We start from the raw sequence: 15,515 nt of genomic DNA on the forward strand, positions 1-15,515 counted from the left end.
GACTGACTGTCTCTGCCAAGTACAAAATGTAAGGTGAAGAGGAACTGTTATCACATAAGTCTCCATTGACTGGTATGTAAGAGGGGCTGGTGAGAAAGAGAAACAAGCCTGAGTAAATGGAATGAGCCAGTCCAGCCCATCTGCTGAATGACTGACTGACTGAATGAGTCGGAACAGGCACTTAAACCATAAGTACAAACTGTGAAATTTGCTCTTTTAAAGAACACAGATTAGTGTAGTCCTCCCCACCACACCCTTCTCCTTCTGTTTCTTTCATTTCTCAAGGTGCAATTAATTATCATAAATAGAAGCCACAGCTTAAATGGGTCCGAGCATAGGAATGTGCCTCTAGGAGGTGGGAGGGGCTCTGGGTCTGGTCCTGGTTGACAAATCAGAGTTGGTCCCCTAACAGCAAGCACTACCATGCCCTGTGCTTGGTCCTAGTGTGGGCAGCAGAGTGTCTTAAGGGCCTAAGGTCCCAGCTAGGTCCTAAGGCCCACTCTGAAGGGTGGGCTTTGGTCTCCCAACCCCAGCCCACCCTGGCAGTCTTGATTAAAAAGCCTTGGCCCTCCAGCTACCCTCTAATTTCTCCTCAGCCCTCCTTGTCCAACCCCCAAAGAACCCTGTCGCAGCCTCCTTCAACCATGGACACCATGCAGGAGGGATCTGGGATGGGGCTGCAGCCTCAACATGAGTGTACCGAATGCCTCTCCTGCAGGCTGCCCGCTTAGACACTCTGCACCCTGTGTGGTCTCACTCGGGCCTAAAGGGAAGGCTGACGATGTAGCCCGAATAGCCAAGCGGCTCCCCTGACCTCAGCTACACTCTGAGGCCCGGGGAACACAAACACGCCAGGCCTCTCCTGGGCCCCATGTTATCCTCAGTGCCCTGGTGCTGGTGCAAAGCTGGTGAAGCTGGCATGCAGGGGTGCCAGCCACAGCTCTACAGCCACATCCCAAACCCAGTGACTCCAGGACTACCCTCTTCAGCACATGCCTCCCCATCCCATGGGGCATGGGCCCTGCAACCAGAGGGCAGCAGCCTCCAGCAGCCAGGCCTGGGGCCCACAGCACCTCTGCTGGGCTGGACACAGGGACATTCTGGGTTCAGTTCACTCACTCAGTCACGTCCAACTCTTTGCAACCCCATGAATCACAGCACGCCAGGCCTCCCTGTCCTTCACCAACTCCCGGAGTTCACCCAAACCCACATCCATCAAGTCGGTGATGGCATCCAGCCATCTCATCCTCGGTCGTCCCCTTTTCCTCCTGCCCCTAATCCCTCCCAGCATCAGAGTCTTTTCCAATGAGTCAACTCTTCGCATGAGGTGGCCAAAATACTGGAGTTTCAGCTTTAGCATCATTCCTTCCAAAGAACACCCAGGACTGATCTCCTTTAGAATGGACTGGTTGGATCTCCTTGCAGTTCAAGGGACATTCTGGGTTAACCAACAACAAATGTCTGTGTAAGGGCCCTGGTCAGGGATGGGGGCCCATGGTGGCCTGCGGAATGGGGGAGGTTATGGACTCATGCACGTGCATGCCCCACAGCCTGTCTTCTTCATGAGTGTGGCTCCAGCAGCCTCCGCTACGGAAAGCACAGATCCTGTTGGTCCAGTGCAGCATGGCTTCACTCTTCAAAACTATGGCTGAAGAACCACTGGTTTGAGAACAATGGTGCTGGGCAGTGGTCTTCTCTCTCATCAACAGTCTCATGTGCCACCAGGGAGGGTCCCCTCTTGCAAGGCCACCAAGAACTGAAGGCAAGAGTCTCTCCTCATCCAGAGAAGCTTGGGAAGAGGTCAACAAGCAGCTCAAACATGACTGAGCGACTCACTTTCACCCTTTGAGTTTTTCCCAGGGCCAAGGTCAGGGATAGCGCTTCAGAACAAAGGCAGGGCGCCCACACACCTGTGCTATTACCTACTCATCGTCCTGATGGATCAGGACCACCGGGTCCACCTTTAGTGAAAGGGTTTCAACAGTGTTCTTGCCCAAGTGGAGGTGGAGGCTCTGTGCCGGGCCCGCCCTTGGGAGAGTGTTCCCTTGTGGGGCCCTGCCTGTCCCCTCCCCACCCCCCCACACTTATCCTGCATGGCATGCCACCCCCATCTGGCTCCTCGATGGAGGAGCAGATTTGGAATTCAAGGACTGGCAGCTGCTCTCCAACAAAAGAGAAGCCCTGAGCAAGTGAGACTATACACAGGCGCAAGGAAAAGGGGAGACTGAAAGTCTTCATTTTAGGCACAAAATACCAAACAGCCCCTCCGTCTTCTGTCTGATTCCTTATCTACATTCTTTTCCTTTTATCTCAGCTCCCTTTCCCATTCTAACGTCTATAGTTCGTGATCCTTCAAGCTGGCCAGACACCCTCTCAAATCCACGCGCACCTCTCCTCCGTCTGAAAATACCCCATAGAGAACCGAGAAAAAAGTGGGTCTCACCCGTCCTGGCTGGGGATCTCTGGCCCTCCACAGCATCAAACATCTGTAGGCAGAACCCAAACCAGCCAGGTGGTGTCAGTGGGCACAGGCAAGGTAGACCTGGGAGGCTCCTCTCCACCCAGGCATGATGGTCCGCAGCCCCGGGCACACCCAGGTCATCAGGCACTGAGGGGCCTTTAACCAGACCTGCAGCAGAGCTCCTGCCCAAGCCCTCACCTCCTCCTGACCCAGCTTCCCACCCCAGCACCAACACGGGTGCCTTCCAGCAGCAAGGAGAGAGAGGAGAACCACACAGGAGTGCTGTGGTCCAGGGACATCCTTTATCTCTCTGCTCCAGCACGCTGATGGTGCCGGCCTGGCTGAGTGCCCACTGCTCAGGGCTTCACCTGTTTGCATTTTTGTGGGGAGAGTCAAAGGCCCATTAAAATGGAGAAGCCTGGCATTTTGCAGTCTCCCAGCACTGTGAATTCTAAGGGAGACTAGATCTGTTTGCCCTGGCCATTTTGACAGCCCTGTGAGTTGGCGCCAAGGGCACACAGGTAAGAATCATACATAATAAGCCAGCTGCCTCCGCTCCTCATCCACAGGAGGAGAGAGGGCTTCTCACTTGCTGGGGGATGCGGGCACCTGGGGGCATCAATCACCCTGGAGAAGAGAGGGGAGGAGAGGCCGCACGCCCATGCAAAATGACTCTCTGCAGCCCTAATGAAGGCCGGCGATGGATGGTGGCCTGGGCTCGTTAATCAGAGGGAACATGCTGCCGTCTGCCTCTCCTTCCAGCCCTCCTGTGCCCGCATCCTGGATTGATCTGTGGCACAGTAACTCTCAGACGTCACTGTCCCCTGCCAGGGGCACCAGGGGGAGGGCTCTAGTAGGGGCTTGGGGGATGTGCCAGAGAAGGAAGGAGTCGGGGCTGGGAGGCAGGCCCTGGCCTTCTCCTGGACATATCCTGGACCAGCCTGGGGCTGATGACTCCCGAGGGGCCACCAGAGCTGACACTCCCCCTTGGGGCCTCTTCACAGAGTGCCTCCCACCAGATACACAGACATCCTCTTCCAGCGGTCTGCATCCTTGGCATGGCTGTGGAGGGGTGCTGCCCCACGGCACCACTCTCCCAGCCTCCAGCCTTCATGCCCAGCCCACCTTCCCCTCTCCAGAGAGCCAGACTCCATCCAGAAAAAGGCCCGGCGTGATCAGTTGGCCACCCTACTGTTGTCCACCCCAGGAGTGTGGGCAGAGAGGGTCCAGGCTCCCATCACATGCTGACCGCAGGGCCAGGCCTACTCCACAGGTGTGCCGTCTCCTGGTCTGCCCCTCTGACAAACTGATGGGGAGCTGGCCACCCTTCTGTTCGTCTCACTTTAGTTGCTTGTTACACGGAAACAACTGCCAAAAATGTCTCCTCTGCAGCTGAGGGTGCTGTCCTAAGGCCTGGGTGTGTGTAGGAGGGCATCTGGGTTGTGATGCGGCATTTGTCCAGTCTCCAAAGCCTGACGCTCTCAGAGGGTGACAGTTCCTGCCCTGGGAGGTTTCAGGCTCCAGACTCCCCCCTACCCTCCCTTTCTGGGGCAGAGGGCAGCTCAGGCATTCCCGGCCAGAGCAGGTGGGGAGTGGGACTCTGGCTACCAGGCCTGCCAGCCCCCAGCTGGGGCAAGCCAGCAGGACCCCTCTAAGGCTAACAAGGGAGCCTCAAATTCTCTGGAGATATTTCTGTACAAAGGCATTCACTGTGGGGAGGACACTAATGGTGTCGAGACTGTTTGGGGTCTCAGGAAACACTGCTTGCCGGGGGCCAGTTAAGTCTACTGATTGGAAAACACAGATACAATAGAACCATTCCTGGGGTGATCCTCGGCTGTCTTGGCGATAATAGAGGGTTCTTAGGAGCAAGACTGACAGGCAGGGCAGGACGGGCTCCCTGACAAGGAGAGGCACAATGGCAAAAGGTCAATTCCCAATGCCAGGAGGCATCGTGGAGTTACAAGGGCAAAACCAGAGGGGCTGAGCTGTGGGCATCACCCCACTGACCACAACACCCACTCAGCTAGAAGAGGCCAGAATTACGATCTCACGGACCAGAGGGAGCCATCCCCTGGCAGGCTCCTCTCTGGATTTGCTACTGGTGCTCCTATCACCACCTCGCAGATGACAGTGGTCATGCAGTACAGGAGGGCAGCTTCAGAGCCCAGGACAGACCATCACAAGCATTCAAAACCCATCCAACAGAACAGGGGACATGACGAAAGGCAGAGAGTGACTGAGGCTGCCCTGAGGGTGTAAGGGGGGAGGTGGGGTAGAATGCGGGCTTCAATCACCAGGGAGGTTCCTGCAGGAAGCGTGATGGGGCCTCCACCTTGCAGCCTGCAGCCTATGAACTTGGGGCCTGATTCATAGAGCAGGGCTGGCACATGGGTCCGGCACAGAAGGTCCACAGATGAGGCTGGCATCACTCACAGAGCCTATAGGACATGGGTCAGGGACTTGCTGAGAAGGAGCCCAGAATGCAGGCCCCACAGAGCTGGGGTACCAGTGGCACGTGGGCTACACCCTCCGGGCGGGAGGAGAGCATGGCTGGGTGGTCAGGCAGGCTTCCACAGAGGGTGCTAGGGACTGTGGCCAAGCCTAAGAGAAATGGACAGATGTGGTGGGGTGGAGGGTCGCTGTGACAAGGACAGACTCTCTCAGAGGCTCTGCCTGAGAGGAAGCACAGCCCCTGTCTCCTGACCGAGGGCCATGGGGGCCCCTGGAAATCGCCTCCTCCTCCTCAGGACCAGAAGCTTACAGGGAAGGCTGTTCATGGACTTGGCCTTGCACGCTCCCTGATGGCGTGAGGCAAGAGTACTGTGACTCTCCACTGGGGTTTTTTGGACAAAAGAACAGACTGAAAAATAAAGTCTGCATTTCTCCTCCTTTGAACTGAAAAGAGATTAAGTTCAGCAACACAGGATCTGGAGCTCTGTTCCCTGTCCTCCAGCCTGTACCCAACGACCAGTCCAGAACTCACCTGCCCACTCACTTCGCTTCTTGCCTATCCAAAGGCAGTCGGAGGCTAGGCTCAAATCTGGGCACCACTCTCAATTCAGAACCTCTCAAAGAGGGCTTCCCTGATGGCTCAGATGGTAAAGACTCTGCCTGCAATGCAGGAGACCGAAGTTTGACCCCTGGATCAGGAAGACCCCCTGCAGAAGGGAATGGCTACACATTCCAGTATTCTTGCCTGGAGAATTCCATAGACAGAAAAGCCCGGCAGGCTACAGTCCATGTGGTCTCAAAGAGTTGGACATGACTGAGCAACTCACACACACACACACACACACACACACACACACACACACACATGGTCAGAAAAGCTCCAGAGACTTGGTGCACTCCTCCTCCCCAGCTTCAGGCTCTGATCCAGCACTCTCACCAGTTGGTCATTCAATCTTTGCTTGCATACCACCCAAGACGAGGCACTCACTACCTGTCCAGCTGGGCCATTTTCTTGTCAGAAGTCTGCCTCCTGGGATTTCCTTTCTTCGACACGCTGTGCCCTAAAAGGGCCTCGACAGAACCAATTACTCCCCTTTCTCCATGGCAGCCCTTCCGAGTTTTCTCTCTCCCAGTCCCACGCTCTTGGCTCCATCAGCTCTTCTTCTAGCCCCCACCACCTCTGACAGATCTGAACATCACATGACAGGGAAGGGGGCTGTCACATATTTCTGGGCACATCCTACTTCTCTCTTTATCTCCCTGCAGAACCCCTTACCAAGCATGGGAATGCAGGTCCCCATCCTCCCCCACCAAGCATGCCAGGGTCTCCTTAGGAGAACCAAGGCTCCTCGGAGCTCTGAATCCATTGCCAGTGCCCTCTTTTGAGTCTCTTCTTCCTGGCCCTCACCTCCTTCCTCCTATTTCCTCTACCCACTCCCTTTTTGTGCTGTTGTTGTTGCTTAATAGGGTGTTTCTGAAATGAATAGTGTTTTCAGCTCTGGCTGGGAATATATCTGGCCTTTCCCAGCCCTACCCCTGTCCTCATGGAGCTGGTGAAGGTCTAAGGAGAGCTGGGCCCAGACAATGGGCCAGCAGACTCACTTGAGAACTCACAAAAGCCCCATTTCCCTCCACGTAGCAGAGCGACAGGCACAGAGAACAAACCCCTGCCTGCATGCTGCCCACATGGGATGCTGTGGGGGCTTGGGGCCCCTGAGCAGAGAGGCTGAAGCTCTTGGGCTCTGACCCCGAGAGAGAGCCAACATGAAGGGTTGGAATTCACGAGCTGCAGATTCCCAGGGGCTTGGCATAGTCCCCACCTCATGTGGTCACTGGGACCACCAGCACCTTCAACGCTGACATGCTGGGGCCTCTGGGTGCACATAGAGAAGGGCCCATAGCCTGTGCTTAGATTCTGAGAGACGAGGGCTTGTGGAAAGGAAGACAGGACATGAAGCTCCCTGCACTCCAGGCTTCCTGAGGGTGGGCAATGTGCCTGGAGAGGCCAACATGGAATACTGGCCCCTACGCATCTGCTGTGAGGACAGGTGAATGGATCAGCGACTGAATCTGTGAGGGGATGAGGCCCTAGCGGGGGTGCCAGCCCTGGCCTCCAGCATCTCAGGGAGGAAGCTTACCTGGAACACACTGGTCCCTAACTCTGCACCAGGAGACCTAACTTGAAGGGCAGCAACATGTAAATCCTGGCATGTGGGAGGGAAGAGCACAGGTGAGGCAGATTTGCATATGGACGACTACCCCTCGCCTCCCATGTACACCGGCCTGGTGAAATATGGACCGATTCCAAGACTTCTCTTAATTTTTAAGTTGAGTAATGCAACCAAGGATACAGTCTTTCTTGTAAAATGCCCATTCTCTTTGCCTTCTCTTGATATCCATCACCAGTACTACTGGCTGGCTCTCATGGGAAGGAGGCAGGAGCCACCTTCTTCCTGCTTTGTAAGGGTCACTCTAATGAACACAACATAACATAGCATAATATAATGATGATAAATGGCAACTAGCAAGCAACTGTGTGTCCCTTTGGCAACTCCACGGGTGCTGTGACTCAAATTCACATCTCAGCAAAATGACCTGGAACTTCACTGTACAAGAGGCACAGTTCAGTGTTGACTTTGGGGATGGCTAGAGACAACGAGCCATGTTTTCTTTATGCTTCACTAAGATCCCTGGGCTTGCCTCCTCAAACTAGAGAAATGATGCCCAGCGTTATTTACCAGCAGTGGAAAACACATGCCTACCTCCTTCAGAGGCCCCTTACCTTGTCAGCCATGCTGTAGCAAAGAGAGCACTGGAGTTGAAGTCACAAGGCATGGGTTCTAACCCAGGCTGTGTACATAAGACCAGTGTGGCCTGGGCAACCCACAAATTCTGAGCCCCATATTTCTCACAGGGAACATGGGTGCAAATACCTGTTTCTCAAGGAAATAGGAAGATCAAATGAAATGTTATTTGTAGAGTGTCTATTATTGTACCTAATCTATAATAATCACTCATCGATATTACCTATTTTTATTTCTAAACAGTTGGATACAAATTATGCTTTTTATGAAGGATATAAGTCAAGACTTCTTTTCTTCTTTCAGCATGTGGATGGCTCGTTGGTTATTTCAGCACCATTTGTGGAAGACACTATTTTTTGTTCCATTGTATTATTTCACTCCTTACTTACAAATCCTAAAAGATGATGCTGTTAAAGTGATGCGCTCAAAATGACAACAAACTTGGAAAACTCAGCAGTGGCCACAAGACTGGAAAAGGTCAGTTTTCATTTCAATCCCAAAGAATGTTCAATTCATTCCAATCCCAAAGGATGTTCAAACTACAGCACAATTGCCCTTATTTCACATGCTAGCTCAAAACCCTTGGAAGTTGGGCTTCAATAATACATGAACTGAGAACGTCCAGATGTTCAAGCTGGATTTAGTAAAGACAGAGGAACCAGAAATCAAATTACCAACATCTGCTGGATCACAGAAAAATCAAGAGAATTCCAGAAAAACTGCTACTTCTACTTCACTGACTACATGAAAGCCTTTGACTCTGTGGATCACAACAAACTGTGGAAAATTCTTAAAGAAAATACCAGACCACCTTACCTGCCTCCTGAGAAACCTGTATGCAGGTAAAGAAGCAATAGAACCAGACATGGAACAACTGACTGGTTCAAAATTGGGAAAGGAGTATGTCAAGACTGTATATTGTCACCCTGCTTATTCAACTTATATGCAGAGTACATCATGAGAAATGCTGGGCTGGATGAAGCTCAAGGTGGAATCAAGATTGCCAGGAGAAATATCAATAAGCTCAGATATGCAGATGACACCACCCTAATGGCAGAAAGTGAAGAGGAACTAAAAGAGCCTCTTGATGAAAGTGAAAGAGGAGAGTGAAAAAGCTGGCTTAAAACTCAACATTCAAAGAACAAAGATCATGGCATCTGGTCCCATCACTTCATGGCAAATAGATGGGAAAACAATGGAAACAGTTACAGACTTTATTTTCTTGGGTTCCAAAATCACTGAAGATGGTGACTGCAGCCATAAAACAAAAGATGTTTGCTCCTTGGAAGAAAAGCTATGACCAACCTAGACAGCATATTAAAAAGCAGAGTCATCACTTTACTCGGGCTTCCCTGGTGGCTCAGAGGTTAAAGCGTCTGCCTACGATGAGGGAGACCTGGGTTCAATCCCTGGGTCAGGAAGATCCCCTGGATAAGGAAATGGCAACCCACTCCAGTACTCTTGCCTGGAGAATCCCATGGACAGAGGAGCCTGGTGGGCTACAGTCCACGGGATCGCAAAGAGTCAGACACGACTGAGCCACTTCACTTCACTTCACTTCACCTCACTTTACTCACAAAGGTCCATCTAGTCAAAGCTATGGTTTTTCCAATAGTCATGTACAGATGTGACAGTTGGACCATAAAGAAGGCTTAGTGCTGAAGAATTGATGCTTTCAGACTGTGATGCTGGTGAAGACTCATGAGAGTCCTTTAGACAGAAAGGAGACCCAACCAGTCAATCCTAAAGGAAATCAACACTGAATATTCATTGGAAGGATTGATGCTGATGCTGAAGCTCCAATACTTTGGCCACCTGCTACAGAGCTGACTCATTGGAAAAGACCCCTATGTTGGGAAAGATTGAAGGCAAGATGAGAAGGGGACAGCAGAGGATGAAATGGTTGGGGTTGCAAAGAATCGGACACGACTAAGCAACTGAACAACAAAATTATTTTCACTCTTTATCAAAGATCAGTTGACCAGTGTTATGCGGGTCTACTTCTAGGCTCTCCATTCTTTTTGTAAACATCACACTGTCTTGATTACTGTAGCTTCACAGCAAGTCTTGAAGTTAGGTAAAGTCAATCCTCCAGTTTTGTTCTCCTTCAATATTGTGTTAGCTATTCTGAGTATTTTGCTCTCCCTATAAATTTTAGAATCAGTTTGTCAATATCCACAAAAGCTTTGCTGAGATTTTGATTGTGATTACATTGACTCTATGATCAAGTTGTGAAGAACTGACATCTCAGAAATATAGTCTTCCTATCCATGAACATGGACTATCTCTCCTTTTATTTAGTTCTTAGTCCTTCCTTGAATGGATTCATCAGTTTTATAGTTTTCCTTCTAAAGATCTTATACATATTTTGTTGGATTTATAACTACTGCATTTTGGGGCGTGCCAATGTATGTATTTTATTAATGCTGCTGCTGCTAAGTTGCTTCAGTTGTGTCCGACTCTGTGCGACCCCATAGATGCAGCCCACCAGGCTCCCCTGTCCCTGGGATTCTCCAGGCAAGAATACTAGAGTGGGTTGCCATTTCCTTCTCCAATGCATGAAAGTAAAAAGTCAAAGTGAAGTCGCTCAGTCGTGTCTGACTCTTCGCGACCCCATGGACTACAGCCTACCAGGCTCCTCCATCCACAGGATTTTCCAGGCAAGAGTACTGGAGTGGGGTGCCGTTGCCTTCTCCAATTCTTTTTGTTGTTGTTGTTGTTCAGTCACTCAGTCGTGTCTGATTCTTTGTGACCTTATGGACTGTAGCACACCAAGCTTCCCTGTCCTTCACCCTCTCATGGAGCTTGCTCAAACTCATGTCCATTGAGTTGGTGATGCCATCCAACCATCTCATCCTGTTGTCCTCTTCTCCTCCTGCCTTCAGTCTTTCCCAGCATCAGGCTTTTTCCTAATGAGTTGGCTCTTCATATCAGGTGGCCAAAGTACTGGAGCTTCAGCTCCAGCATCAGTCCTTCCAAAGAATATCCAGGATTAATTTCCTTTAGGATTGACTGATTTGATCTCCTTGCAGTCCAAGGGACTCTCAAGAGTCTTCTCCAACACCACTTAGAGTCTATATAAAAGTTTTCACAGATATCATCACACTTCAGAAGATCATTACAAGAGAAACATTAGACCTACATAAACTCTCTGAGCCCCAGCTTGAGATCTTATTACCCAAACTGGACATAATATCATCAGTCAAATGAGTCTTGGTTTGCATTCTCCTAGACCTATACAGACAATACACATCTTTGTTAGAAGCACAGCTCAAGGAATAGTCTTCCAGCCCAGCCCAGGAGCACCTCCTCCCAGTGGGCCTTAGTTTATCACTGGCCCTCTGGAGTGGGGCTGCTAGGATGTGCATTGCATAGCCTACATCGGCAGCTGGCAAACTTTCTATAAAAGTCCAGATAGTAACTATATTTGGCTTCATGGGCTACAAGGTCTCTGTTATAGCGGTTCAACTTTGCCTGAAAATAGGCTACAGGCTATTGTTTGCCCACTGCTTGTCTAGCTAGACAGGCAAGGGTTCTGGCATGGACAAATGTGCGGACAACATTTGTTTAGTGATATTTAAATTTCTCTTGTAATTTTCATCAACAAATTCATTATTTAGCATATAATAATAGCATATCCTTCCAGCCATCGGTATACCTGCAAACTTCCCCATTCAGAACACCAGAAAGACACCAGCGGGGGCCCTGAGAATGTTTGTAAATGAAAACAAAATAAATAAGCTTTATATTCAGTGTACCTGTGGAAGATGACTGGCCCACTTCTGGCTTGTGATGCTATCCTCTTGAGCTAACTGGTTTCTACCAGATTTGGGAAGGTATTTGAGTCCTTCCTGGGCTTCCCAGGTAGCAGCAGTGCTAAAGAGTTCATCTGCCAATGCAGGAGACGTGAGAAACGCAGGTTCAATCCCTGGGTCAGGAAGATCCCCTGGAGGAGGGCATAGCAACCCACTCCAGTATCCTGCCTGGAGAATCCCATGGACAAAGACGCCTGGTGGACTACAGTCCATAGAGTTGCAAAGAGTCAGATATGACTGAAGTGACTTAGCACGCAGGCACATTGAGTCCTTCCTAGAAGCTCTGAAGGAAAACTGGAGAAACATGGGCAGCATAAGCCTATCCACCACTAATGAATTTGCAGAGGAATGTGTTTGTCGGTGGGGAGCCTGTGGACCTGGCACATAATGAAAATTTGTCATCCTGGGAGCACTCTTAAGGGCCCTGAGCTCAGGGAAGAGTCTCCCCTGGTCTGACGGGGCCACAATCAGAGGAATGATGAGGGAGGGGGGAGAAAATGCATCACAGGTCAACCAGGTGGTGGGTACAGAGAAGCCAGCAGGTGGTCAACAGGGACTTCCAAAGGGAAGACAACAACAAGATGCTCTCTCAAAAGAGGCCAAGATCTACCCACCCAGGAATGATGGAAGGGTGGCATGGCTCCAAAGCCTTGAGGGCACCTGGGGGGAAATGGACACAGCAAGGCCCCGGTCACCACCCAGCAGAAATATCACTGAGGAAGGTTTGGCCAGACCTTACAAGCAAAGGAGTACTGGGATCATCAGGGTCACCCCTCAGAGCCTCCAGCGTAAGACATAGTTGTGACGGCAGTTTCCCAGGGCTACCTCCAAACTCCTCCCACAGTGAAGGGAAACTGGGGAGTCCACAAAGTCAGATAACAGCCAGCGAAATGCTAAGGCCAAGACTGTGCCCTCTCCACACCTGGCTCGTGTTATTGTGAATGGCTGTAATGCATGATGGCAGGGGCTCCTGGGTGAGAACCACACCTCCAGTAGGGGGGAGCAAGGGTCAGCATAGTGCATTGAGCTGCGTTCCCTGAAAGATACATCCAAGTCCTATCCCACAGTACCTGTGAATGGGACCCTACTTACTCATGTAATTAAGGATCTCGAGCTGAGATCATTCTGGATTTAGGGTGGGCCTTAAATCCAGAGACTTGTATTCTTAGAAAAGAAAGAGGCCTGACACACAGAGATACACGTGAGGACAGATGCAGACCCTGAATTTCTGCAGCTATAACTAAGGAACACAAAGGATCGGCACCGACAGAAGCTGGCAGAGTCTTGAATCAGCTTCTCCCTCAGAACCTCCAGAAAGAAGCACCCCACAGACACTGTAGTTTCAGACTTCTGGTCTCCAGAACAGTGAGAAAATAAATTTCTATTGTTTTAAGTCCCCTCAGTTTTTGGTTTTGTGTGTTTGCATTTTTTTTTCCTTCTGTTGCTTGTTTTCTCTTTCACAGCAGTTCCTTTGTTGTTGACGTTCAGTTGCTCAGTTGTGCCCGACTCTTTGCGACCCCATGGATTGTAGCACTCCAGGCTTACTGTCCCTCACTATCTCCCAGAGTTTGCTCAGATTCATGTCTATTGAGTCAATGATGCCATCCAACTATCTCATCCTCTGTCACCCTTTTCTCCTCCCACCTTCAATCTTTCCCAGCATCGGTGTCTTTTCCAATGAGTCGGCTCTTCAAATCAGGCGGCCAAACTATTGGAGTTTCAGCGTCAGTATCAGTCCTTCCAATGAATATTCACTGTTGATTTCCTTTACGCTTGACTGGTTTGATCACTTTAGCATCCAAGGGACTCTCAAGAGTCTTCTCCAACACCACAGTCTGAAAGCATCAGTTCTTCAGTGCTCAGCCTTCCTTACGGTCCAACTCTCACATCCACACATGACTACTGGAAAAACCATAGCTTTGACTAGATGGACCTTTGTGGGCAAAGCAATGCTCTGCTTTTCAGTGTACTATCTAGGTTGGTCATAGCTTTCCTTCCAAGGAGCAACTGTCTTTTAATTTCACAACTGCAGTCACCATCTTCAGTGATTTTGGAGCCCAAGAAAATAAAGTGAGTCATTGTTTTCACTTTTCCCCCATCTATTCGCCATGAAATGATGGGACCAGATGCCATGATCTTTGTTTTTTGAATGTTGAATTTTAAGCCAGCTTTGTCATTCTCTTTTTTGACCTTCAAGAGGCTCTTAGTTCCTCTTGGCTTTCTGCCATAGGGTGGTGTCATCTGCATATTGAGATTATTGATATTTCTCCATGCAATCTTGATTCCAGTTCGAATTTCATCAAGCTCGGCATTTCACATGAAGTACTCTACATATAAGTTAAAGCAGGGTGACAATATACAACCTTGACGAACACCTTTCCCAACTTGGAACCAGTCTTTTGTTCCATGTCCAGTTCTAATTGCTGCTTCTTGACCTGCGTACAGGTTTTTCAAGAGGCAGGTAAGGTGGTTTGGTATTCTCATCCCTTTAAGAATTTTCCAGTTTGTTGCATTTATGTGTGTGTCTGTGTGTGTGTCTGTGTGTTTTCTTTCATAGCAGTTTCTAGGAAGCTAATTCAGCTGGGAATGGTATGTCCCTCCGTGATCCCAGGGGTATGGTCTGTCTTGTCTGCCCTCTGTCCTCAGCCCCAGGCTCACTGTAAATATACTGCCTGCTCTGGGCTTGGATGGTCAGGACCATTGAGGCCCTGAGTTGGCTGGCAGGTGATCCCTAGGCCTGAGGGTGAGACAAGGAGTGAGTGGTCAGCCAGCCAAGATGAAGGCCTGAAGACTGTGAGTTTCTCTACCTAGGCTTGGGAGGTCCTGAGCTCAAGGGTGCCGGGGCAGTGGAGGAAACATGGCAGAGGGTCAAGGGTCTGTTGGGCTCTGGGCAGGAGAAAAGAGCCCTGGGTGGTCAGGAAAGCTTCCTGCAAGAGGCGGATGACAGGCAGCTTGGTTTATGCAAAGGATTTGGATGGGAAGAGACATGACAGGGTGGAGGGTTTGGAGCTGTTTCCCAAAGGGACATGTTTGGAACTGGGGAAACACAATACATATTCCAGGAGGAAAGAGCTAGTGTGGTCAAATCAGGGAGGTTAGTGAAGCAGCCAGCATTGTTACTGCAAAACTCCTCAGAGTGAGCATGAAGGGGCGAGCTGAGAAGGGGTCCCCAGGGACAAAAACAACCCTCAAAACTGCCCCTGGACAAGCACTCTGGCTGCCTAGGTGAGGGACAGTAAATGGATATGGGAGTGTGGCCATGTCAGGGCCAGGCTGGTACTGTCTGGCAGGACCACCCTCTTCATCCTTGGCCTTCCTCCCACATCACTTAGGAGTTGGGCATGATGCCAGAGGTGAGGGGAGCCCAGGTCTGGGGTGGAGGCATCCCTAATAAGATCCTGGGATAGCAAAGGACCCCTCCCAAATGAACACAAGCAACTCCATCTTTTCTAGTCAGGAGGAAAACTTCCTAATTAGGAAAGAAGGCAAGATAACGGGCACAGACTGTGTTTATCTTCATTTTATATCCTTTACGATGAGCTTAATGACAATGTTTCACTTAGGCACAACTACCATTCCCCTGAAGAGCACACTGATCCTGATTTGGTTCATTCACAGCTCACTCCTGGGTGGAATTCCTGCCCCAGCTCCCCAAACCGTGCTTGTTTCAGGAAGGGGCAGCAGAAGGGGAGAGGGAGGGAAGCAGCCCCTCATTACCCCTGAGCCCACCCCAACCCAGCTTGCCACTCATCCTCCAGGGAGCACACAGCTCAGTGTGGCCCCCAGGAAATCCACCCACCACACGCTTTGCATCCTTTTTGCATCCACCTATGACCAACCTAGATAGCATATTAAAAAGCAGAGACATTACTTTGCCTACAAAGGTCTGTCTAGTCAAAGCTTTGTTTTTTCCAGTAGTCATGTATGGGTGTGAGAGTTGGACTATAAAGAAAGCTGAGTGACAAAGAATTGATGCTTTTG

The 15,515-nt window shown here is 50.3% G+C and overlaps 1 protein-coding gene across 1 annotated transcript in view; it reads right to left on the reverse strand.

Annotated features, from left to right (window-relative positions):
- EPHB1 (EPH receptor B1) overlaps positions 1–15,515 on the reverse strand; it is a 457,018-nt gene that overhangs the window by 329,103 nt on the left and 112,400 nt on the right. The window lies entirely within an intron of this gene.

The sequence above is a fragment of the Ovis aries genome, chromosome 1 (assembly GCF_016772045.2).
Source record: "Ovis aries strain OAR_USU_Benz2616 breed Rambouillet chromosome 1, ARS-UI_Ramb_v3.0, whole genome shotgun sequence".
NCBI classification, from domain to species: Eukaryota; Metazoa; Chordata; class Mammalia; order Artiodactyla; family Bovidae; genus Ovis; species Ovis aries.